Source organism: Ambystoma mexicanum, chromosome 7p (assembly GCF_040938575.1).
Source record: "Ambystoma mexicanum isolate Mex_15411 chromosome 7p, UKY_AmexF1_1, whole genome shotgun sequence".
In the NCBI taxonomy this organism is placed as follows: domain Eukaryota; kingdom Metazoa; phylum Chordata; class Amphibia; order Caudata; family Ambystomatidae; genus Ambystoma; species Ambystoma mexicanum.
In genome coordinates this window covers 959,870,102-959,896,172 of record NC_090939.1, presented here as the reverse complement: position 1 = coordinate 959,896,172, position 26,071 = coordinate 959,870,102, and the positions used below count along the sequence as shown (strand labels likewise).

Here is a 26,071-nt window from a genome sequence, read left to right as displayed (position 1 = left end):
TAGAAATGAACAGAAAAGACAAGGCTTTACTGGAAAGAGAATTACAGGGTTTGGAAAGCAAAAGAGCTATTCGACCCGCTGCGGTTCAGGTAGGAGGTTACATAAGCAATATGTTCATAGTAAAAGGAAGACACAAGACGAGACCAATCATAAATCTGAGAGGCCTAGACAGTTATGTGGTATACAGACATTTCAAGATGGAAGGGATACATCTGTTGAGAGATACCCTTATTCAGGGAGATTAGTTAGCCAGAATAGATTTGAAAGATGCATACCTTACCATTCCCATCGCAGAGGAACACTGCATATTTCTAAGGTTTGTTTGGGAGAGAACGATTTGGGAATTTCGATGTCTGCCTTTCGGCCTGGCATCGGCACTGTGGTGTTTCACCAAAATGATGAAACCCGTGGTATCTCATCTCAGAGCTTAGGGGATAAGACTGATAATTTATCTAGATGACATATGTCTAATGTGTCAAGAGAAGGAAATGTTGATAGAGCAGATTCAGATAACAATAGAGGTGTTAGAGAGTCTGGGGTTCCTGATAAATTGGGAGATGTCCAGTATAGTTCCTGTTGAGTCAATAGAGTTTCTGGGTTTCATAGTGGACTCGATACAGGGAACTCTCAGCTTACCCATTCTCAAGGTGACCGACATCAAGAAACAACTGAGACATACTCTAGCGAAAGGAGAAATGTCGTTGAGGGACATGGCGAGATTGGTGGCCGGCTAGCAGCATCAATTCAAGCGATTTTTCCAGGGCCCCTGCATTACAGGGCACTCCAGAGGTTGAAGATATCTCACCTCGGGAGGGGCGTTATTTTCGAATCAAAAGTGAATATTTGACAGGAAGTAAGAGAAGAGCTAGAATGGTGGCTCATTCATATGGATGCATGGAACGGGAGAGCCATATTTGGTTCATCCCCAGACCTTATTATCGAGTCCGACGCCAGCAGATGGGGCTGGGGAGCCCGATATGGGAACATGTCCACAGGAGGCAGGTGGTCTGACCAGGAGACGAGACTCCACATAAACTACCTGGAGTTGTTGGCGGGGTCTTTTGCAGTGAGATGGTGGACCCCGGAGAAAGCACATTGTTGCGTTCTGTTAAAGATGGACAATGTCTCCGCAGTCAGGTACATCAACAGACTGGGGGGAAGAGGTCCAGGTTATTGGCGGAACTGGCGAAAGAAGTTTGGGAACTCTGTCTGGAGAGAAGAGTTTCGGTGACGGCGGAATATCTGCCGGGGCAGATGAACTAAGTGGCCGATTGGAACTCGAGATACCTCAGCGACGCCAGCGATTGGAAGCTGGATGAGGTAGTGTTCCAGGAAATTATGACACGGTGGGGTCCTTGCCAGGTCGATCTGTTTGCTTCGAGGTTAAACAAACAGCTTCCTCAGTTCTTCAGCTGGAGACCGGATCCGGAAGCGGAGGCGACAGATGCCTTTCTTCAATCCTGGGAACACCAGAATAATTACGCGTTTCCTCCTTTCTCAATGATAGCGAGGACACTAGCGCAGGTGAGACGTCAAAAAGCATCCATAATTCTAATTACGCCGGACTGGAAGGGTCAAGCGTGGTTTCCCAGTCTATTGGAACTGACATATCACAACCCAGTAGTTCTACCCGACACATAATTTATCATTTGAGATCCCAGAGAGGGCAGTTATCCACTGGTGAGGTCAGGAGGACTCAGGCTAGTGGCATGGGCGATTTCAGGAGATCTTGGGTTAGGCCAGGATTATCGAATGAGGCTGAAAACATCATTAATGAATCATGGGCCTCAGGGACTCACAAAGCTTATAGATCAGCGCAGGATAAATGGTATAGCTGGTGTATGGAAAGGGATATTCATCCCGATAGAGCAGATGTAGTGCATGTAGTCAATTTTTTATCTCAGATGGCAGCGCAGGGCAAGGCTTACAGGACAATCAACACAGCCAGGTCTGCGATATCTGCAGAGCACCCTAGAGTAGAGGGTATAGCAATTGGAGAACATCCTTTGATCTGTAGATTGTTAAGGGGAGTAAAGATGTTGAGACCGCCCAGTGTTAAATATAATCAGTTGTGGGATGTAGATAAAGTTTTGAAATTGTTTTTATCTTGGCTGGATAATCAAGAATTGTCCCGGAAAGCGATTTCGGGCAAACTAGCTATGCTTTTATGTCTTTTAGCATTCAAGAGATCATCTGATGTTAGAGTGTTGGAGGTTGATAGGAAGAGTGTATCTCCGAATGGGGTGACTTTCCTTATAACAAAAAGGACCAAAACAGGTTTGAGATCTATTTCTTATGAGTCTTTTCCGGCTCAACCAAAGTTGTGTCCAGTCAGGTGTATAGATGCTTATGAGGAGATGACAAGGGAAGTTAGACCCCCGGGAGTGTCTCAATTGTTGATAGCGATTTGCAGACCTTATAAAGCAGTTGTACCGGCCACCATTTCTAGATGGCTTAGATGGGTGATGGTTCAAGCGGGCATAGATGTTGAGAGGTATGGCGCCCATTCAGCTAGAGGAGCGATGGCTACTAAAGCGTATAACATAGGAGCCAGGGTAGAAGATATTATGAGAGCTGCAGATTGGTCGAATGAATCGACGTTTAAAACTTTCTATTTTAAACCCATGGAAAGTGCGACATCGTTGGTGGTAAGTAAGCTTTGAACAAGAATAATCCGAGCCTCCGGTCTTGACATAGAATTCAGATTTTCCACACATTCGTTACAGAAAGTCATAATTCTATTAAAGACACGGAGGCCAAGGATTATCCCACCCTATCAATCGTATGAATGTTTAGTTGATATTTATCACGTTATATCTGTTTTTACGTACTGCTTATGAAGAAATATTTGTATTATTGGTAATATTTCTTGAAGATATGGTTTATAGTGTTTATGTATACGATTGCCCACCCTTGGTTTCGGTCTATAGTCACCTTTGTAAATTTATATTTTCTGTAGGAGGGGCGACGGATAACAAGCAAGCCGGGGTCTGAGTCAAGATGTGGATGGAGTTTCGAAGAAGTACTGAACACACCCTCGCAGGATCAAAGAAAGAGGGAGAATAGAAAGAGGACAAGAGCTTTTATTTGAGAACTGATGTTTTATTGGTTATTTGGAACACGTGGTCAGTTTGAGGACCTAGGGTGATGGACTACAAAATCCGAAAACCTCATGGTTATTGTAGTTTTTCTTGGTTTTTGCTAGTCATTTACATATTTGGTTTTCTTTGCTTCTGAAAGTAAAGATGAAGAGAAAGCATAATCCTTTGCCTCCGTGTCTTTAATAGAATTATGACTTTCTGTAACAAATGTGTGGAAAATCTGAATTGCACACTTTGACGTGCAGGTAATGTCTGCACTCCTTCTCGGAATCTTGATTTTGAGGCACAAAGGGGGCCCGCTCTCGACTCACCAACGAGACTAACTGTGGCATTTTGCTGCTTACATTTTCTACACAGATTAAACTGGTGGCGAGTAGAGGGTGATTGGCTTTGGCCAGCCCCTAGGAAATAATTGCTTCATTTTGCCCAGGCGAACATCGCCACAGACATGAGGCCTCTTCAGCTTCCCGTCCGATTCAACATCAGCTGAATCCAGGCAAGTTCTTACACTGAGCCATTTACCTCAGAACCCCCCCTCTTTTTTTGTGAATGACAATCCACAGATCCTACAGGCCGCGAGGTGAGTGAAACAAGAATATTTCACCCTGAAGGCTGTGTAGCTTCTTTTTGAAAACTGGGCTCCGTGCCTACAGCAAAAACCCTGCTCCCACTTCCTGTTTTGCTGTGCCTCCCAACTGGACCACACCCTCCCTGATTGGCTAATAGCCTCGTTCTCTGCATGTCAGGTGCCCTGCAGCAACCCACGGCCGCTTCTTTACCCTAGAGGCAGCGAGGTGAGTGAATCAAGAATATTTCACCCTGAAGGCCGTGTACCTTCTTTTTGAAAACTTGTAATCCGGGCTCCGTGCCCTGTTGAATCCCCCTGCCTAATGCCAAGACCCCGCTCCCACTTCCTATTTTGCCGTGCATCCTACCTCCCAACCCTCCCACACCTTCCCTGATTAGCTAATCGCCTTGTACTCTGCATACCAGGTGCCCTGCAGCAACCCACGGTCGCTTCTTTATCCTAGAGGCCGCAAGGTGAGTGAAATAAGAATTTTTCACCATGAAGGCTGTGTACCTTACTTTTGAAAACGTGTAATCCAGGCTCTGTGCCCTGGTGAATCCCCCTGCCTATCGCCAAGACCCCGCTCCCACTTCCTGTTTTGCTATGCCTCCCAACCTGCCCACACCCTCCCTGATTGGCTGTGTTCACTGGCCTTAACTGACCACTCCAGGACAGCCCCCTTCGGCTAAGGGCCCCAAGGAAAAGGGCGGCTCCTACAGAGGCGGCTCCAGATAGTGTCAGCAGCTGTCCGCTGGGGACGCCAGCGACCAGTCATCAACCAGCAGCAACCAAAATGTAAGTGTGGCACGGGTGGGGAGTAGAGCAATTACTTTACCCCAGAAAGCACTACCACTCTACATTTTCACTAACCTTCATCTAACCTGCATGTACCACACTTAGACAGGCCTTTAAATGTTAGCTTTCCCCACACCTGGAGGAAGTCAAGAACATTAGTCTACATCTAAGCCGCATTTGTATAGCATTGTGAAATTTGGCTGCGTAAGACCCAGACAGATTCGCCAATGATAGCAACTGCCTCTTAACACCGTGTCACATCTAGAAAGCGCGCAAAGATTACTGCAAACTCTAATGAGTAGTACTGTGACTGTGTTGCATCTAGACAGTGCACACATATTAGACTGAATTGTAAATGGCAACATGTGCCACACTTAGCTGGAATGGTGAATGGTAGAATTACTTAGAATTGAGAAACTAGCCTGCATTGCATCTAGATAGGTTTATGATTGTCAGCAATGCCGCACTTAGTTACATTTGTAAACAGTAGCCTGCGTCAATCATCCAGAGGATCGTGAATGTAAGCAATGCCACACTTCATTTATTTGTGAACATTAGCCTATGCCAGACCCAGACAGGACTGTGAATGTTAGAAATGCCACACTTAGTTCGATTTGGGAACATTAGCCTATGCCAGAACCTCACAGGATTGTGAATGTTAACAATGTCACACGTCCGCTCTCAGTTAGAACTGTGAACATTAGCATGGGCCACACTTGGACGGGACTGTTAACTTCGGCCTGCATCACATCTGGATAGGTTTGAGGATGTTAGCATGTGTGACACTTGGATGGAATTGTGAATCTTAGCATGTACCGCACTTAGAGATGAAATCATGACCACTAGCCTAATTCGCAACTAGATACAATGCAATTGTCAGCATGTCCCATAGATAGACTTGTGAATGTTAGCATGTGCCACACTTAGATAAAATTGTGAATGATAGCATGTGCCACACTTAGAGATGAAATCATGGACATTAGCCTAATTCAGATCTAGATAGAATGGAACTGTCAACATGCCCCACACTTAGATGGAATTGTGGATGTTAGCACGTGCCACACTTAGATATGAAATTGGGAACATCAGCCTAAGTCACATCTAAATAGAATGGAATTGTTCAGCATGTTTGTGAATGTTAGCAATGCCACACTTAGCTAGATTTGTAAACAGTAGCCTGCGTCACATCTAGATAGGATTGTGAGTGTTAGCAATGCCGCACTTGATTAGAATTGTGAACATTAGCCTGCGCCAGACCCAGACAGGTCTGTGCATGTTAGCAATGCCAACTTGGTTGAATTGTGAACATTAGCCTGCATCACTTATTGATAGGATTGTGAATGTTAGCAATGCCACACTTAGCTAAATTTGTAAATAGTAGCCTACATCGCATCTAGATAGGATTGTGATTGGTAGCAATGCCGCACTTAGTTAGAGTTGTGAACATTAGCCTACGCCAGACCCGGACAAGTATTGGTGTCCACCCCCCAGACTGCACACATCCAACTGATATCTTCAGCACCACACCTAACGCTAGGATGCAGCTACAAGCCAGCAATTACATCAGCTGCACACATATCTGGTGCACCCATGCACCCTACGACTCTATCTCTCTCTACTGATCAGAACTACGGTTCCCGAGGGCATTCAACCTACCAGCACTTTGAGGTCATACCAATGATATATAAAGTGCTATATAAATGCCAAGTAACATAACATTAAATAACATAACAAACTAATAAAACTGATCAGGATATCAATAACACATAGTTTTCTGGGTTTTCTTTTTTTTCCCCTTTGCAAATTACTTGCCGGGGTGTCCAATAGGGTGATGACCACACAGACACCAGGAAGCTACAACACTAGACTATCTTCCATGATGGGTCACGTCTTTCTGGTTTCAGCCGCTCCTGAGGGAACCAGTATACTTTTTTACATTTTCCGGCATTCCCCTCATGGTAAGAATAACGATATGCCTAAATTGGGTACTCTAAATTGCCCGAAACCCTAATTTTAGCTATATTCCTTATTGCTGATTTACTCATGCTCTCTCTTCATGTGTTGCCATCTTCACACAGCCTGTGCAAATATTTACTTAGCCCCTGTTCTTCCTTACAGGGTCCTTCAATCCCGCCCTGACGAAGATAGTCTTACTTGCTAAATCCTCCACCGAAACATGACAACAGCATGGGGATACAGGTGGTTTCTTCCCGAGACCACATATACTGAACAAGCAATTGTGCTCCACTTCAGCAAACCTGTTCACTACTTTTTCCCCTGCCCGTGTAGGCAGACCCAATGGGGGTTCCTCTTCAAAAACACAGTAGACACTGACATTCTATATGAATGGAAACAAAAAAGCCTTTAAGATGTACACAAAGAACTTTATTGCTTGTATGGACGTTTTCTTCACTTTATTATAATATAACAAAAATGTCAATCGAAACTTAAAAGTCCCTGAGTTATGCACAAGATACTTTATTGCCTTCTTGATTGCTTTTTTAAATTAATTGCAAGACTGAAAAATTGGTGTAAAATACTCACATTGTACAATGGAAATCACAATCCTTTCTGCTTATGACAAAATGTTCAAGAGCATAACTTTGTGATTACAATTGTGAAATTGATTTATCTTTGGATTTAGTTGCTAATAATTGTTTGATAAAATAAGGTTCATGCAATCTGTTCTCTATCCCCTTTGTTTCTCTATATTCTATGTGACCAACTTGGGGCCATTCATTTTAACTCCACACTGGGTTTTGTCTGTTTGGCAGACCCAATCGGGGTTCCTCTTCAAAAATACAATGGACACTGACATTCTATATGAATGGAAACAAAAAAGGTTTTACGTTATACACAAGGAACTTTATTCCTTGTATGGATGTTTTTTTTTCACTTTATTATAAGATAACAAAAATGTCAATGGGAACTTAAAAGTCCCAGAGTTATGCACAAGATAGTTCATTGCCTTCTTGATTGCTTTTTTCAGTTTACTGTAAGTCTGAAAAATTGGTGTTAAATACTCACATTGTACAATGGAAATCACAATCCTTTTCATTGATTTATCTGCTTATGACAAAATGTGCAAGAGTATAACTTTGTGATTACAATTGTTACATTGATTTATCTTTGGATTTAGTTGCAAATAATTGTTTGATAAAATAAGGTTGATGCAACATGTTCTCTATCCCCTTTGTTTCTCTATATTCTATGTGACCAACATGGGGTCATTCATTTTAATTCCACACTGGGTTTTGTCTGTTTTTTGAACCTACATCTCTCTTCTGTTTAAGTATATTCTCTTCACTTTGCCTATAAAGATTCAAAATCGTGTCAACATGATAAATGGTTATTAGTGCCTTTTCTCTCTTCCTTTTATTTGAAATTGAGAATGATCAAGGTTTTTTCTGTATGGACCATTTAGATTTTTGTGCTCCTTGGTTTTATGATTACTATCTATGTAAAGAATGAATCATTTTTGATGTAAAGAAAAAAAATAATTTTCAATTTTCACAAACTGTGTTGAGATATTCTTTGGCGCAGAAGATAGATTTAGATTGGGATGTGGTGCTCTCCAAACCCACAGGTTGATACTTTGTAAATATTGTACCACTAAATTATTCGAGGTATCAAAAAGAAGCAGCACCTTTTCTTTATTGTCACATCTATGAGTAAGTGCCCAGCTGCTTGTCCAACTAGGGCACCCAACCCTATGTTTTGTTTGAAACATTAACAAATAGTCACCAAAATCAAGTTCTTATTCTGCACAGGATTAGGAATGCAGGAGATTGGGCCACAATTTACCACTGGAGAGGGCAGCAGGTCATAAATGCGCATGGAGGCTCAATTCTCCGCTACACTAGCAATGGAGAATCCAGAGGGGGTGCCTATTTGGCCAAAGTATGTACTGAGGCCCCCCTCAACCTTTCTGTAATGGGGGAATTGTGTCCTGTGCTTCTAAGGGACTGTTGTCTCCCATTATTTCTTGCTATTTGCTACAGCCATTCTGGTGGTCCATCTCCTAAGCCGCTCAGATCAGGGCATCTTATCTCTAGCCTCCCACAAGACATTATTCCCTTCTTCTTCTGCTATGCACCCTCCATCATCACTTTCTCCTTGCCCGTCGCCACACGCTGAGTCGCTATTTACTACTTCTAGAGAAGGGAGGTATCTAACGGGTTTACTGTCAAGTTTAAACATTATCTGTCTGACATCCACTGATCGGTTGCTACTACTGTGCACTGCCCCATCTCCTGCTCCTATGCTGCGCTTACGAACTCCTCCTCTGATTCTTTTAATGCATCATCTATCCGTCTGCATCAATGCTTTCCTTTTTCTGAAAGTAATGGGATTCTATAAGTGTCTGTTGATGTACCCCTAACAGTGCCTGTTTCTGTTTTTCTAATAGCCCCCGTTACTCTCTTTGTAAACCCTTTTTTATCCTCAAGTATAGGTACATAACGGGGATTGGCATAGCCTGCAGTGGGCTTCACAGGAAAGGACCCAAGGGTTGGGGCAGAAGAAACTGTACATTCTTGATTTGTTTTTGTGCCTAATCATTAGGGTCATCCTCCTCTTCCTCAAACATTTTCCACAATTCCAATATGCTTTGTCTCTTCTTCAGTTTTTCACCTTTGTGTGTCGACAATAGGTATGTATATATGTGTTCTAAAATGACTTTTGCATGCGTGCCTTCTAAGGGCCATTGTTTAAACATTTGTCCTGCGGTCCCCTGTACCCAATCTGCATGGCACTTTAAAATGTTATCCCTATACTACAGGAGTGCCTTATACATGTGTTCTATTGGAGTGTCCATAATGCCAATAAACCCCATTGCCTCCCTACTCAATATCTACTAGCACTGTTCCGGCAGCGTTGTATACTCCCCAACCTCAATGTCACTTATATAAACCAATTTACAATAAATCCAATTCTTCAAACCTCTTCATCACTTTCATAAACCAATTTGCAAAAAATCCAATTGTCAACTGGCTTTTATAAAAGGCGCTTACACTCACACATCAACCTCTGCTCTTCTCACTCACACATTTCTCATATCAACCACCATGTCTCATACCAACTAAACCATCCACAGCTCAACACAAAAACCGCAAAATACACCACTCTAACAAAATCAACCAAAAATGTTTACAATAAATAAAAAGTGTTCAGTTTTCTAATGTGCCACGTTCCTGATATAATGGTTGTATCACATGTAATCAAGTGTCAAAAATTCAATTAGTGATGACACCATGTATATTCTTAAATCGAAGTGAACTTCATGAGCCAACACGTCTTTCGAGAATTGATTCTCTTCCTCAGGGCTCTCAATATAATTAGCATATGGTGTTCCTTAAGCAATCATAACATAAGTTCATTTAGGTGATGTTATTATTAAGAACAATTTATACACAATTTCTCTGTTATTGGCATCAACCAATCAAGTAATTGGGGGATGCCACCTTACAGCATCAAAAACAATATGATTTCTTCTGATGGAAGGCTGACTTCTTAACCTTGGTAGGGTTGAAGATCACCAAAGTGATGCATATAGGTGTCCATTGGCGTGTTGAATAGTCTGGAAATTATCCCATGTAGTATCAATGTTCGCCTGTGTGTCTATGATATTATTCTTGTGTCAAATGCATATTGCGGAATGCACGGTAGGTGTCCTGTTTTCAGATTGTGGGTCAAGACTCGATCAATCAGCCACCTAATAACGTGGAGCCGATCAGGGGACAGTCCGTATTCTTTCTGTCCTGCCATCGATAGATGATCACGCTAGCAATAATATTTACATCAAAGGGATGGGGGGATCACTTTCTAATTCTACACAGGCTGTTGTTCCCCTTATAAGAGTAGATCTCACATCAATTCACAACTCTATTCTAATTATGAGGTCCTCCTTCAATAGCTCACTAAAACCTCATGCATCACTACACAGAGCCATCTTTCCCCACAACAGAGGAGCTCCCTTCCAACTTAATCTACTATTTAATTAAATGGCAACCAGTCTGGTTTCAGGGCCACCAGGTGCACTGAAACTGCCGTTCTGAATACCCGAGAAGACGCACTCTCTAATCTGGACTCTAGAACCCCTTCTGTTCTGATCCTCCTAGATCTTTCCTCTGCTTTTCTTTTGATACTGTCAACCACTCCCTCCTCATAAACCGTCTCTGTGATTTCCTAGCCATCACGCACAGGGCACTGGTGTGGCTTACCTCTTTCCTCTAAAACAGACCCTCCCAAGCGCAAATGGGTCCTCCACCTCATTCTCTACCTGTGGTGTCCCTCAGGGATTCATCCTGTCACCATGGCTCTTCAACCTCTACCTGGTCCACCTGACCTCCATCTACTCCCCTCATTTACAGTGTTAGGCAGACAACAGACAGCTCTCTTTCCAGCTGCATTCCACTATCCTTGGGCCCCCTCCCCTCGCCCACTTGTGAGGAAAAAAGCCTTGGGATCATCTTTGACTCTTCTGTCTCGTTCTCTCCACACATCACAGACCTTTCAAGAAGCTTCATCTTCTCAGGGGCATTCTACTTTTCCTCACCTTCCCCCAGAAGCTCAATGTCTCCAGAGCCCTAGTTCTCGCTCTGCTTGACTACTGCAATAGCCTCTTCCTCAACCTTTCTCTTTCCTCCCTTCTCCCGCTCTGACTAATCTAGAATAGGACTGCAAGACTTATCCTTGGCCTCAAGACCAAGGAACACATCTCACCAGCCCTAAAATCTCTCCACTGGCTCCCAGTGACTGCAAGGATCAAATTCGAAACCCTCTGCATCATCCACAAGGCTGTCTGGGGCCAGGCACCTTTCTACATACAGCTCTCTCTCCCAAAATACCTCCCAGCCAAAATCATTCGGTCTTCTGGCTCCAACTCTCTGCAGGTCAAACGTTTCTCCAAGCAGAGAGTGGGAGGTAGATCCCTTTCCTCGGCTGGTGCCTCCTTCTGGAACAGCTTCCCCCCACCCCTCAGACTTGAGCCAGATATTCTTAAGTTCCAGAAACTTCACAAGACCTTCCTTTTGTCCTCTTCCTTCTCGATCCCCCTCCCTTGCTAAACTCTCCACCTGCCGATATAAGTGGGGCCTGGTCCCCAGACTCATAAAGGTACCAGATCACCCACCACCAGTCCCTCCCAGCATCCTTTGCCTCGGGTTCCCTTACTTGGACTATTCCAACTGAGTCCTCCCTGTCCACTGCACTCTCCCCCTCCTTTCTCCTCTGGCACTTATCGCCTTGGCCTGACCAGCACTTGCCCGTCCCCAACCATTTGGGTACCCCACTCTGCACACTTCTCCCTCTACCCAAACCCCTTGCACTTATCTCATTGTCATGCACTAGCACGGTAGGATTGTAATCAAGGCCAATATAACAATTCCTTTGTTTCTTTGTTGTTGTATTCTTATGATTTCCCATGTCCCGCCCTCCCCCCATCTTGTCTTGTGGTGCCTGAAAACACCTATGTATGGGCGCCATACAAATGTCCAATAAAGAACTGCAAAAAAAAAAGAAAATAACAAATGAAACCAACAACAACAAAAGACAGCCACAATACTGCATTTTCATGCAAGAGAACAATCACGTGATATTGTATTGTATTGTATTGTAGTTGACATTTATATAGCACCTTTTACCATTATTATATTCTCAATACGCTAGTGGTGGGAATGCCCTCTGGGACCGAAGCCCAAAATGTGGAAAAATCACGGAGTAGGTTTAGAATGCATGTGTGGAATTGGCCCCTCTAAGGCTTAGGAGGGCCTGCCGGGCTCCGATAAAAAGCATTCCATGAGGCCAGGCATGCAAATGGGTGCTGGGAGAGCTCTGGAGAAAGCGTGAGCGCAAGAGACTCGTTATGTGTCCAGCTGAACTGAATTTGTGCTAGGTGTTTGCTGCATACTGATGGCAGAGGTGTTGAGGCATGGTCTGGTGTGAGCAGGTGGAACAATTATGTGACCAGAGAGACCAAATTTGTCATAGTTGTTGCTGTATTCTGATATGTGTGCCTAGCCATGCGGCGGGCATTGTCCACCAGAGTGGTGCGTTTATACATACCTAGAATCTCAGATGGAGATTTGTTGTAGATGATATGATATAATATGATATGATGTTTTATTTATAGCGTGCCTATGCACAAGTGTTTCAAGGTGCGACGAGGCACGGGAGCGGTACAAGAGGGAACAGGACAACGATCTTACTAGGCCCAGTGACATTGAGATCGCTCAAGTGCAGGGGAGAGGGAAGGTGAGAAGTGCCAGGTGAAGGGAAGGCAGGGCAAGTGCAAGACATAGTATTAAACATCGAAAACAAGAAGTGCGACCAGCAGGTAAGGGGTGCAGTGCAGGGGTAAGTGCAGAAATAACAAGTGATTTATTTATTTATTTATTTATTTATTTAGCGCTTTACAAGTAGGGGGGTTGTAGGATTGCCGAGAGGCAGGACAGGTGTGCAACTGGGAGGTCAGGGACCTGGGCCTGTGGTTCAGTGGGTAGCCAGGTTACCAGTGCAATATCAGACAAGAGATCAGCAAGGTAGTGGAAGAGAGAAGGCAGAAGCAAAGAGGAAAGTCTTGAGCTGCTTCTGGAACTGGAGATGGTTCTGCATAAGTTTCAGAGAGGCAGGGAGACTGTTCCAGAGGGAGGCGCCAGCCAAAGAGATAGATCGTCTCCCAACTGGAAAAGCGACTCACCCACAAGGATTTGGAGCTGGAGGAGCTAGGTGCTCGAGTAGGAAGATACTTCAGAAGAGAAAGCTGGAGATATTTGGTATAATATTGGTAAAGTATTTTGCCAGAAGGCCTTTCGGACACTGCAAAGGGTGTTGAAATTGAGCCTTGCAGCCACCAGGAGCCAATGGAGAGATTTCAGTGCTGAAGATATATGATCCCTATGTTTGAGGCCAAGGTCAAGTCTTGCAGTCCTGATTTGGATGAGTTGCAGAGAACGGAGAGTAGAGGCAGGCAGATTTAAAAAGAGGCTGTTACAGTAGTCAAGCCTAGATGCACCTCTTTGGTCAGGTCATTTCATCCTCTGTCGATTCTTGCGGCTGCGAGAAATGTCTAGCGACACAGGCTAGCATTGACAAATTACGAATGAGTGGCTATACTTTTCAATCGCTTCCAGGTGGAGAGCATAGTGAATCTTCACAAATAGTGTGCACACGCTAAACCATCACAATTGATACAGGTACTCCAAATAATATAGGAACTATGAGTTCCCTTGATGCCAAGTCTCCCCCTCAACTGCCTAAACAGAGACCACCTAAGGGATCAGGCAGAACTTTGGGTAACTTGGCGTCTGCTCACCTCCTCGGTTCATGTGCACACAAACTGTTCTCTCCAGGCTGGCACCACGCCCCAAAGATGTGCAGTGGGGAGCCCTATGAGCTCTTCAGGGGCTTTGGAGATCTCACTGGGACCTCCAAACATAAAAGTAGGTAAAGTATCCTGAAAAAATCCAAAAGTAATACAAAAATAATCAAAAATGTACTTCACAAATTGCAAGAAAAACAGCTTTTTATATGCAAAATATGGCCGGGATAATCAGACAGCTTTGTGGAACTGAACTGAGGATAATCTTGACACACCCACTCAGGGCTACTATATTTAAATCAAGAAACTGCAAAATCAACAGGCTCTACAAATGCAACATTAATTAAAATTTTGACATTTCAATTGGCTATTCGTCATTGATACCCTGTGCGCCAGGTACACTGTTGTTTCTTCAACATTCCTCCCATTCATTACTACGAAGCAACTTGGCCCAAAATGGCGCCCTGTTACTCCGTGGTAATGAAGCAGTGCGTTCTAGTGTTCCTAAAACGAACGCATACTGCTGCAACGCCTTTTCAAATGGCAAAATAAATGCTGCTTGCAAAGGTTTTGCTATTACATTAGTGTCCCGGGGCTACAAACCCTGGAATACTAATGGCAATAACCCCCTCGCCACCGGGCAATTACTGCCTAATTGTATTGCCCCGGTGCCCAGGTGACCCGGTTAAGGACCTTGCTATGCTCAGGCCTTTAACTTTGGGCCCCAGGGCCATTACGGCTCAGGGGTTATTGCCATATTAAGCCCCTAGAGAACATTATACATTAAACAATATAATTTGAGGTTTCCTTTCTCGTGACCATCAAAATACCACCCATTGAACATAACATAATTTCATAGTCAGCACAAAATTAATCATTTTCATTGGTTGTCCCTCTTTATGGTGTAATTGATGAAAAAGCTCTCTGTGATTGAACAGCAACACCTCAGACAGCTCAGGCTATTGCATCCCAGCAAGATGGACAAATCATGTAGTGCATCCCATGGAACACTCCCATTTTGGTACACGTTGCCAACCCTATAAACAACCTCCCAGCTATCTGCTCACAATAGCTGCATGAAAATATGTGACTGAGTCCCTGCTCCTGGAAATTAAGTTCTCCAAATGTATTGGAGTTACCAGTGTACTTTACCACTTAACCGAGTGCCTTAATTTTCAGTTAGGGCGCTGTGCTTGCATCCTTTATTTTGGCAATGCTACTGTCTGGACTTTCTCATGTATCTCATGTATCTCACTGGGTCCTTCAAAACCATTATGCATTAATTTGTCTATTGTCAGGCAAGTCACCAGCTGTCTCAAGCCCCATTCCAGGCCTCTGAGAACTTTCTCCGTCGCAGCAATAAGCTGAACAGTATTCTGCACACCTTTCCATCCTGACCTTGGCTGCTTGGAGAACTTCTGCCCCAGAAATAAAATTCAATTAAATAACCATAGCTGACAAATGTGAGCCAGCCCTCTTAATGGCTAAATCTGCAGCTTTTAACAATGGCCTATTCGAACATGGCAGTCCTCTTGCTCATTACAACAACTAACAACTATATGTAATAAAAATGCATCTAACATGTTCAAAATAAGTCCAAGATACATCATATGTACTAATAATATAGGTGTAGTGAAAATAATAAAAAATAAAAATGTTGCTACATGTGTGTTTTGCTATGCAGCAGGCAGCCTAAACACTCCTAAAAAGGTGTGGCAAAACGACATCTATCAGTACATGGTCACACTGTTAGGCAGAAACCTGTACAGTTCCCTTTGGGAACACTGCAAAAGATTTAGGACTACAGGTGTTAGCAGTAAATCCACTTGGTAGCAGACTGTACCGCCCAGATTTACCTGGTAGCTGTGGCTGAGCAGTCAGACTTCTCTCAAGAAGAGTTAGGCAGTATGCAAAGTATACACAATAGGCACTCAGATACATTAATACAAACAAACACTGACCAGAGCTTTGGTATCAAAGTCTATAATTATTTATTTAAAAACACACTGTTTGAAACACTCCAGCACTCTTATCGTAAAACACTCTAAACACAGTTACTATTATAATACATACAAACCTTATTCCTTATCAGATAAGTCTTAGTTAACACCACTTATTTTCATACAGGGGTGAGCGCTTAACTATAGATGGCACTCCAACAAGTTCATGAAGAAGGGAGGGAAAAAGACAGAATATGGGAAGGTACACCGCTCTAAGCTTTAGGAACACTATTAGCAAGTCAGAAGAGCAAAAGTCACTTGTGAGCCAAAGTCCATAGGCTGGGCCCACTCTTAGAGAGAGCAGAGCACAAATGTGCCCAAGATCACACAGTTACACTAGGCTTAGAAAGTCTTGCAGAGAGTTCGAAAAGAGTTTAGAGAGGTTCAGAAAAGTTTAGCCAGGGTGTCCCAGGCTAACCCAGGTTCGAAAGCCAGGGGCTAAATCTACCCCGTACAGTCGGTGGCAAGGGAAGCCTGGCGGGACACGGTACCTTAAGTGGGAAGGATCCTCCAGGTGGCAGTTGTTCCTGGCAGCGGGTGAAAGTCTCGTTGTCGTCCAGGGAAAGAGAAGATCTCGAAAAGATGAAGGTCGTTGCACTGCCAGGGAAGAAACCAGGCGTGGAGTTTTCCGTGGAGTTTTCCGGTTAAAGGTATCACCCTTTAATTCGCGGTCGTGGTAAAACGTGGTATCCCGGTTGCCGGGGTGCTTGGCACAGGCAAGGCGGCCACGAGATACGCCGGGAAGGCGAAAAGACGGTGAAACTGGTTATCCCCACCAGTCAAAGGAAGAAGACTCTCCGGCGGGAGATCTCCTCTGTCGTTGGGAAAAGTGGTGAGACGGTCCAGCAAGGCTCCACCGGTTGTGTCGTCATGGCAGGTTGGCTCAGCTTCTCCCTCGTCGGATTCTTAGGTCCTGTGGCGACTTCTGAAGTTCCAATCCCCAAAGCCCTGCTTTTATACAGAAAACCCCCATTCACTCAGCCTAGCTGTCACTCAAACATGCTATGTGGTGAGCCGGCCGGCTCACCACTTGGGCCAATCAGGACGGAGTGCGACTTGAGTTGCCTAGGCAACTCAGTCCAGGGTGCCTTAATCCCCCTCCACCCCTCCTAAGTACCCCAGACAGAGTGGCACCACTTTGGAGGGCTTCTGTGGAGAAGCCCGCCAAAAAAGTGGAACAAAGGGCTCGACTTGGGTTGGAGTCACAGAAGAGAACACAAACGCCATTTTAGAACCGAGTTTTGGCAAAAAATACCAACCGGAGAATTAATATTAATTAAATAAACTGGCGGTATGTTCGAGGCTATCGTAATTAAATAAATAATGATAGTAGCCTCGAACAATGGGAAAATCCCATAGAGAAATATTTGCGGTTGAATATAAAAAGTAGTATCCACTGCCACCAGCCAAAACTCGATCAGGGGGGACGGAGAAGTGCCCCCTCGACTAACAGACCCTGGGGCAATCGAATTGCCCCAGCCAGTACGTCCACAATATGATGGTTTGTACTGATTCTGTTCAGAATTTAAGACTAGTAAAGTCAATGGTGACTTTACAGACCCTGGGAGACAGTAGTCAGTCCCAGGGTATGGAGTCTATACTGGGGAGACACTATGACACCCCTGTGTTACTGCACTGAGGGTGCTGTGTAACACACATCACAAAAACACATGAAGCCCTATGGAGTAAAAGACCCCATAGCCCATTAAACACATCTAGAGTCAAAGAAACACACTCAAATCATATCCAAGAGTGAGGGTAAAATAGTCTCACTCTTGGCAGGAGAAAAAAAATAAACCCCAAAAATCCAGCAAAGCTGCTGGGGGACTCACTAGGTTGGGAAATTCAGCCTAAACAGAGAATTCTCCCTAACACACACCACAAAAAGCATGTCATCACTGTGTCACCACCATGAGCCTAATACCTTTCTAGAAGAGCTTTCTTAACTTATATTTGCACACACTTTGTGGGTGTTGGATTTGCATATTTAAATTTCCTTGCTAAGAAATTTCAATTACAAGAGGAGAACATCAGGAAAACTAGTACTAAACAACATCATTTGTAAATTGAGAAAAGCAAAGAAAACATTGACTAAAAAATGTGAAAAAGCGCAACAGAAACTTTAACATGTTCGTGCCTTTTGAAATACACTGCTTTGACATTTGTTCAAGGTCCATGTTAAGTGTATTTCACCTTATTAATAAACAAATGTAAAATGTGTTAGTACTTAAAATGTAAAAAATGTTTGTTCTTAACAATGAAAATCATATATTAAAATGAATTGAAGTCCCTCAAGCCAAAGTCCCATTATTCTCAAAGTCCTGCTGTTCAGCCTGAAAAACACATATATTGACTAGTAGTGCTACTAGTACTATTTCCAGTATGCAAATATCTGTTGTACAGGGAAACAAGACATCTTATACCTAGTACTGCCACTAGTACCATGTCAATGGTGCAAAGCCCTGTTATCCTGCATAAAAAACGTACATTGCCTAGAAATTCTACTAGTACTATTTCAATGGTGCAAATGTTTGTTGTGCAGGAGAAGAAAACACATAATGTGCCTATTACTGTGACTAGTTCTATTTCAACTGTGCACGTTCCTGTTGTGCAGCAGAAAAGAAACATAAATTGCCTACTACTGACACTTCTAGTATTATTTCAAGTGGAGTTAGCCCTAAAAATACAATACATTGGCAGGAAAATTATACCAACCTCTGGCGCAATTGCATTTGGGAACTAAAGATCTTGGGTTTGGGACTACTTTGAAACTCCTGAACCAGATGATGGTTGAAACGTGACCCAAGTGATTTGCCCCATCTGCAAGGTATAATTGAAAAGGAGTAATCCTATCATCTTGGAAATTCTGAAAGGGTATTGTATGTATGAAACAAGCATGAATGTGCACAAATACAAAACCAAGGAGGCAAGTAAACCAAGCATACACAGCTCTGCTATATTAAGTACAACTAAACAAAAAATAGAAAACACATTGGTCTTGATTTACAAAGCCTTTTTCAATGGGGAATTTCCTTTTGGAAAACGTTTTTGTAAATCAGGCGCATTGATAGTTCAAGATTAACAAAAACGTTCAAATACAATATGGTTTGGTGATTCTGTGACATTTTCAATTGTACCCACTATTGATACATAATTCCTTTCAATACTACGTAACTGTGGTACAATTATTGACGAAGGTGAATCAAATGCTGCTACCTGCCTGCAAAAATATAAGTATCATGAAATGAAACATGGTTATAAAAAATGTTTAAAAATGTTTTTCACAAAAACATATATATATACATATATATATATATATATATATATATATATATATATATATATATATATATATATATATATATTTGTCATATGGTTAAACACTTAACCTTTAACAAACAGGAAAAAAACCAATAGTATACACAAGAAATAATCATTGATCTAACGTTCATAAAAGCCATACAAACACTTTAATTAAATACATACATACATTCTTGAACCAATACAATTAATAGAGCTCAAATAAACACTAATTCCTTAAAATCCTCCTCTACTTAAACATCTATCAAGGAAGTATAAGAATGTGAAGATATATTACATAACACTTCTAATTTCAAAGATTTATAAAAATGAGTAATCACAATAACGGCGGAAGTAGTAGAACCATTTAAACAAGCAGACCAGACCAGATCTTCATCACACATTGCAAAAAGTCCTGCATTTTCTTTTAGGTGATTCCACCTTATGCCCTGTACGGCTGGACAGAATACCACCAGATGTTTAAAAGTTTCATATTCAGACTCAACCTTACAGAATCAACATCCAGTTTCGTGCGCTTCCAAATACTAAATCTGGCAATATTTGTTTAGTCATCGTCAGATTCTATCGAAAATGCAGGAATGCATGCCTTACAAACTTGTCAAGATAAATAGCTAAAAAAGGTGCCAATGTACCTAATTTTGTATGCTCCCCCTGCAGATGCCTAAGAGAGGAACACAAATGCAATTTCTCAATGGTTTGAGTCCAGTCATAGTCAAATAAAAGTTTCCTTTAGAAGGATTATCCCTTAGATCCATCAAGGAGCTGCCCACCTCTGAAAGGAGAGCACTGCAAAAACTATAAACTTCACCCAGCCAGATACTACCCTTTGCCTCCAAAATCACATTCAAATTCTCAAACAGAGAACCTGTCAATGGACATAGAATCTTTCCTACAAGAGACATCATTTTTCAGTGCGCCCTAGCTCTCAGGGATAAAATACCCAACTTGTATCTAATTGCAAACATCCATACCATAGAGGATTCGGTGCACGGTCTTACCTTCATAGTACTTTATGCATGGTTTCAGAGTGTATCCACCATATCAGGAATATACCCTCACTAATTGGTTAGCAAGGGCTGAGGTGCAACCTTTAAGCCACGCTTGAAGGTGTGTTGGACCAGATTGTAACAGAAAACGCAGATAAATCAATGAGTCAACATTCCCAACTGGCTTTGAGGCAATAAGCCAGACTCTATCCTACCCTTAGTGCATTGCTTTCATTTTTGTCTTCACATGGTTCTGAAGAGCATGGTTATCCATGAACACAGAAAATGCATCAATTAACTGTTGGAGTCCCACCGGGGTACAATCGAAAATGAGAATGTCATCTGCACAAGATCACCAAAACGGCCTTAAATGATGGCATTTTGGAGTAATAAAGGCAGCAGGTTTTAAATGGTCGCCTATGTCGGACATGTAGAGATTAAACTGGAAGGGTGCCAAAACGCAACCCTGCCTGACACCACAATAGGTTGAAATTTGGCCAGATAGGGATCCAGAATGATTCAACCGAACTTGGATTTTAGAATCGGAATACAAACCCGCTATCAATCTTAAAAGACCAGAAGTCACTGCCCACTGATGGAGTTTGGACCAGATATGATTACAATCCACATTGAAAGCGACTGTAAGATAGATGGAAGCAATAAACACTGAATTGTACTTTCCTACCCAGGCCAGGTGTTGAATAGTCTTAACAATAAGGCCATTCAGAGATGTTCCCAGATTTCTATGAAATCCAATTTGCCATTTATCTAGCCTGCCAACTCATGAGCCTATGTTTGTAGATGGAACAGCAAGATAGAGACTGTCATGAATGGACCACTGCATCACCTATGCTCATACACAAAAAATACAAGGCAATGACCAGTTTAAAGGATACAAGTCAATGACCAAGTTCAAGTGATGAGGGGAGTCTCCTGATCTTGAGAATTCAAGATAACGGCTCAAGTAGAACGACCAGGTCAAATTCAGACCTTCCAATTGATGACACTCTATGACTGTAATTATCCACAGTCAGAGGGAGGAATCAATGGAAAGGGCGTAGGAAACGCAACACTCGCCAGCTGTGAGAAAGCAAGAAAACTAGTAAATGTATGAACTAAGACTACTAAGTCCTATATCGCAATGTATAAAGAACACCACTAACCTTTTGGCGTAAATTGATTTGGGATAAGTCCGACACAGGAACACCAAGTCAATCCAAAATAAGGAAACAACAACAGGGAAGGAAGGTTAGTAAAGGAACTAATCCCGAACGGCACAAGGATGACGCTAATACCAGGTGGGTGCACTACTGGATAGCATCCATGAAGTCCTGTGCACGTGTATCCTTGGAGAAAGCAAAGTGTTGAATCTTCTTTCAGTGATAAATATTAACGCCCTTGAATAGGTAAGGTAAACTGGAAAAAAGGCGCTAACCGGAGAAAGTTCCACAGAGGATTAGTCACGCCGGTTTGAAAGTGAGCAAAACACTGTGTCACATGGCTATAGTAAAGCCAGGCTGCTGCAGTATCAATGTGGCTGATTGTTATGTCTGAGGCTGCTGCTGTGTGAATGCAGCGTGGTAAAGCCTGGCCTGCTGCGGAATCAACACGGCTTATTGTTATGCCTGAGGCTGCTGCTGTGTGAATGCAGCGTGGTAAAGCCCGGGCTGCAGCAGTATCAACGCGGCTGATTGTTAGGTTTGAGGCTGTTGCTGTGTGAATGCGGCTAACCGCCGATGGCCGGAGTGGCCGCCGTGGAAAGCAAACAAAAGATAAATCTTGCTGGAACTTTGAGCCCTGAGGTTGACAGCAAAGTAGCAGTCTGTGCAGAGGAAAACCAGAGCTGAGACTACAGGGTCGGAAATCCGTATTGGAAACCAGATTGCGGAAAGACTTGTAGCTCTCACAGGTATCGGAAAAGGGAACCGCTTAGGAATCCAGCGGCAGGATGCAAAACAGAATTCAGGAACACTGGTATGGAGAATAGGTATGCGAGCTTCAGGATGATAAGATGCCGGAACAAACTCAATCAGAAGCAGCAAATGATTATTCACAATGCTGCTAAATAGGTAACCAGAGACCACATGATAGAAGCAGATCACGTGACCATAACGGCGTGTAAATCAGAAACGCTGTTTCCTGGCAATTTATCAAATAGTCTCCACTTAGTGTAGAACGGTCTGGTTGTTCTGTATGCAAAGTGCATTCCAGGAAGATGAGGAGCCATGGGAACTGGTATAGTAGGGGTGCCATGTATGACAGTGCCACCCCCCAAAGGGACCGCCACACCCCTCCTAGCGTGGAATTGGCACAACAAAGCAGGAGCATGAATATTGCACATAGGTTCCCATGATCTGTCCTTCGGGACCAATACCCTTCCAATTCACCAAATAGTACGGCTCACCAAAGCGCATACGCATGTCCAGTATGTCCTTCACCTTATACTCCTCAGAGCCCTTCACCGAAACGGCCACAGGGCGAACAGGCAACCTAGTAGCGGCTGAGCAAGGTTTGATGAGAGAAACATGAAAAACCAGATGCACTCGCTAGCGACATGTCAATTCCAGGCGAACCGCAGCAGGAATGATCACGTGGGTCACCACATATGGGCCAATGAATCTGGGTAGCAGTTTTTTATTCCCGTGTATGTTTAGATTTTTGGTAGACAACCAGACCTTCATACCCTTACGATAGATTGGAGCCGGCCTTCCATGTGCATTCGCATATGCCTTGGCATGATTCTGGGCCCGTATAAGATGCCGCTTGATCTTGGCTTGCAGTATGGTGAGATCCCTGACATTACTAGCTGCAGCTCGAGTGTCCACAGATAGTTCTGGATCCAGAGGAATAGACCTGGGATGTTGACCATACAGGGCATAAAAGGGGGTAGTACCAATAGAAGAGTGCAAGGAATTGGTATATGCAAATTCAGCAGATGGTAAGACCGAAATCCAATCGGATTGAAACTGGAGACACAACCACCACAGATAATGATCCATGGTGCTCTTAACTCTTTCTGTCTGACCATCTGTCTGAGGATGGTATGAACTAGACATCCTGTCATCAATAAGTAAGGCCGTACTTAATGCTTTCCAAAAACGTGAAGCAAACTGCAAGCCCCTGTCAGTGATTATAACAGAAGGTAGGCCAAAAAAACAGAATACATTCCGCATGAACAGATCAGCTAACACAGGAGCTGCGGGTACTCCTATACAAGGAACAAAGAGAGCAAGCTTAGTGAAATAGTCCACCATGACCCATATGGTGCCAAATTCTTAGATCCGAGGCAATTCTACCACGAAATCCATAGATATCATATGCCACGGTTTGTGTGGCACCTGCAGAGGACGTAACAAACCCATCGGTTTTCCTGGACTGTCCTTGCACTGTATATACACTGAGCAGGCAGAGACATAATCAATCACATCCTGTGTCATAAAAGACAAGCAGCACCAGCATTTAAGTAACTCCAGGGTTTTCTTTTGTCCTGGATGTGCTGCTACTATTGAATCGTGTCCCCACCGGAGAGCTCTATTCCGGGAAGTTTCAGTTGGTATGTACAGTCCACCCTGTAGGAAAGGTAATCCGTTTTGTACGTCCAGATTAAGGTCTTGCACCTGTCATGGATTTTGCAACACCCATTCCTGGATATCCTGTCTTAATGATGGATGTACCGAACAGCTAAATATCACATAATCAGCCAGAACCGAACACTGATCCGGACGCGAGTCACCGATGTCGCAATTGATGCGAGATAAAGCATCAGCTTTGGCGTGTTGTTTGGAAGGGTGATATGTGATATGAAAGTCGAATTGCGCAAAAAATACATGCCACCGGGCCTGACGTGCTGTAAGGCACTTCATGGTTTTGAATGCTTGCAAATTGCGGTGATAAGAATACACTACTACATGAGGTTTAGCACCAAGCAGGGGATGTCTCCATTCCAGAAACGCATCTTAGACTGCAAGTAGTTCCCTTTCTGTAACAGTATAATTCCGTTTGTACAGGGTTAGTTTGTGAGAAAAAAAAGCAATGGGATGTTCCTCTTTAGTGTCTGTGCATTCCTGGGAAAGTATGGCATCAATTGCAACACTAGAGGCATCGGCTTCCACTATGAAAGGAGAATCAGGATTCAGGTGTTGTAAAACGGGTGCCGTAGTGAATGCCTCTTTCAGAGCCTCAAAAGAAACCTGTGCATCCTTGTTCCAAAAAAACAGCACTTTAGAACTAGTCAAGGATATTAGAGGAGCCACCGTCCTAGAAAACGACCGGATGAATCTTCGTTACAAATTTGCAAAACCTAGGAAGGATTGCAGTGTTTTGACATTATGAGGGATATGCCAGTTTAATATGGCTTTATCCTTGGAATGACTCATCCGAACGCCGTTACTGGTTATGTCATAACCCAGGAATTCTACCTCCTGCGTGTGAAACACACATTTTTCAGCCTTAACAAAGAGTCAGTTTTCTTGTAGTCTTTGTAGGACCCTGAACACATGATCGATGTGTTCTTGGTACGAGGGAGAATAGATCAATATATCATCCAAGTAAATGACAACAAATTGGTCTAAAATGTCACTGAATATGTCATTCATAAAGAACTGGAAAGTAGCGGGGGCGTTACATAGGCCAAAAGGCATGACAAGGTATTCATAAAGGCCATACCGCGTCTTAAAAGCGGTCTTCCATTCGTCGCCTTCACGAATGCGGACGAGGTTATACGCCCCGCGCAGATCCAATTTTGTAAAGAAAACAGAAGTACCGAGTTGGTCTAGCAACACATTAATCAGCAGCAAAGGGTACTGGTTCTTTATGGTCACTGCATTGAGAGCCCTGTAATCTATGCAGGGTCTGAGGTCCCCTTCTTTTTTAGGGACGAAAAACAAGGGGGAAGCCGCAGGTGACTGAGAAGGCTGTATAAACCCCATCTCAAGGGCCTTCTCAATGCACTCTTTCAAAACGAGGTCTTCTTGTTGAGTTAAAGAGTAAACACGGCCCGTAGGTATTGTGCCACCGGGTAGTTACTCAATCGGGCAGTCGTATTGCCTATGAGGAGGCAATTGTTCTGCTTGCCTTTGTTGAACAAGTCAGCAAATTCCACATACTCACAAGGAATTTGTGGACCAGTAGGACAAACAGCACTAATGGCCGAGGATCCTTCCATAAAAGCCAAGATTTGTGTAGTTGTGGTTACTTCCTGGTTTTGAAAACAATGCTCATTACAATAGGCAGACGGATACTGCATCTGTCCTGTAACCCAATTGATGGTTGGATTGTGAAGCGTGAGCCAGGTGAGCCCTAGTAACAACTTGTATTGAGGAGCTGCAATCATGTCAAACCCCACCTCTTTGGTATGACCATTAGGCAGAACCAACCGAATGGGGATGGTCTCTTCAGTCACCATACCGAATATCAACACTGAACCATCCACAGTGTTATCTGTTTCAGGTTTGGCCTTCGCTACCATAGGTATAAAGGATGACTTAGCGAAGGTAACATTGATGTAATTGTTAGTGGCTCCCGAATCCACCATAGGCTTAGAGTGCACAGTATGGGTACCAAAATACAGTGACACAGCGATTGCTATAGGAGCCAAAAACAGAACCTTATTGGAGTCTGATTTATTACCCGACACAGGGACTCCTGCTAGTGCCGAGTTTTGGCGTTTCCAGAGCGTTTGATGGGCTTTTTGGGGCAAGAAACCAGTAGATGGTCAGAAGAACCCCAATACATGCATACATTATTTTTTCGTCGGTTCTCCCTTTCTGCTATGGACAAACAACCCTGAATAGCCCCGATCTGCATCGATCAGGCTCACTGGAAGGAGCAACTGGAACTTCAGTTCAGATAGGGGCTTTCATGTTTGTTTTTTTCTCGCCTTTTCTGGTGGTTCTTCTTGCGTCAATCTGGAGGATGAGGTCCAGGAGTTCAGTGAACCCTGCAGGGACCACTGGGACCGTAGACAATGCGTCTTTCAGTTC

At 43.3% G+C, this 26,071-nt stretch overlaps 1 long non-coding RNA gene across 5 annotated transcripts in view; it reads left to right on the top strand.

Moving 5' to 3' along the window:
- Nucleotides 1-26,071, top strand: part of LOC138526483 (uncharacterized) — a 612,646-nt gene that overhangs the window by 491,628 nt on the left and 94,947 nt on the right. The window contains exon 7 of one of the 5 annotated variants that reach the window (XR_011283580.1): nucleotides 6,583-7,814. The exons of 3 other annotated variants lie outside the window; for them this stretch is intronic. This is a non-coding gene — a long non-coding RNA (uncharacterized lncRNA). Of the gene's footprint in view, nucleotides 1-2,959; nucleotides 3,263-6,582; nucleotides 7,815-26,071 lie in introns of those variants that run through there. One more of the 5 variants, XR_011283578.1, reaches the window with a different exon arrangement.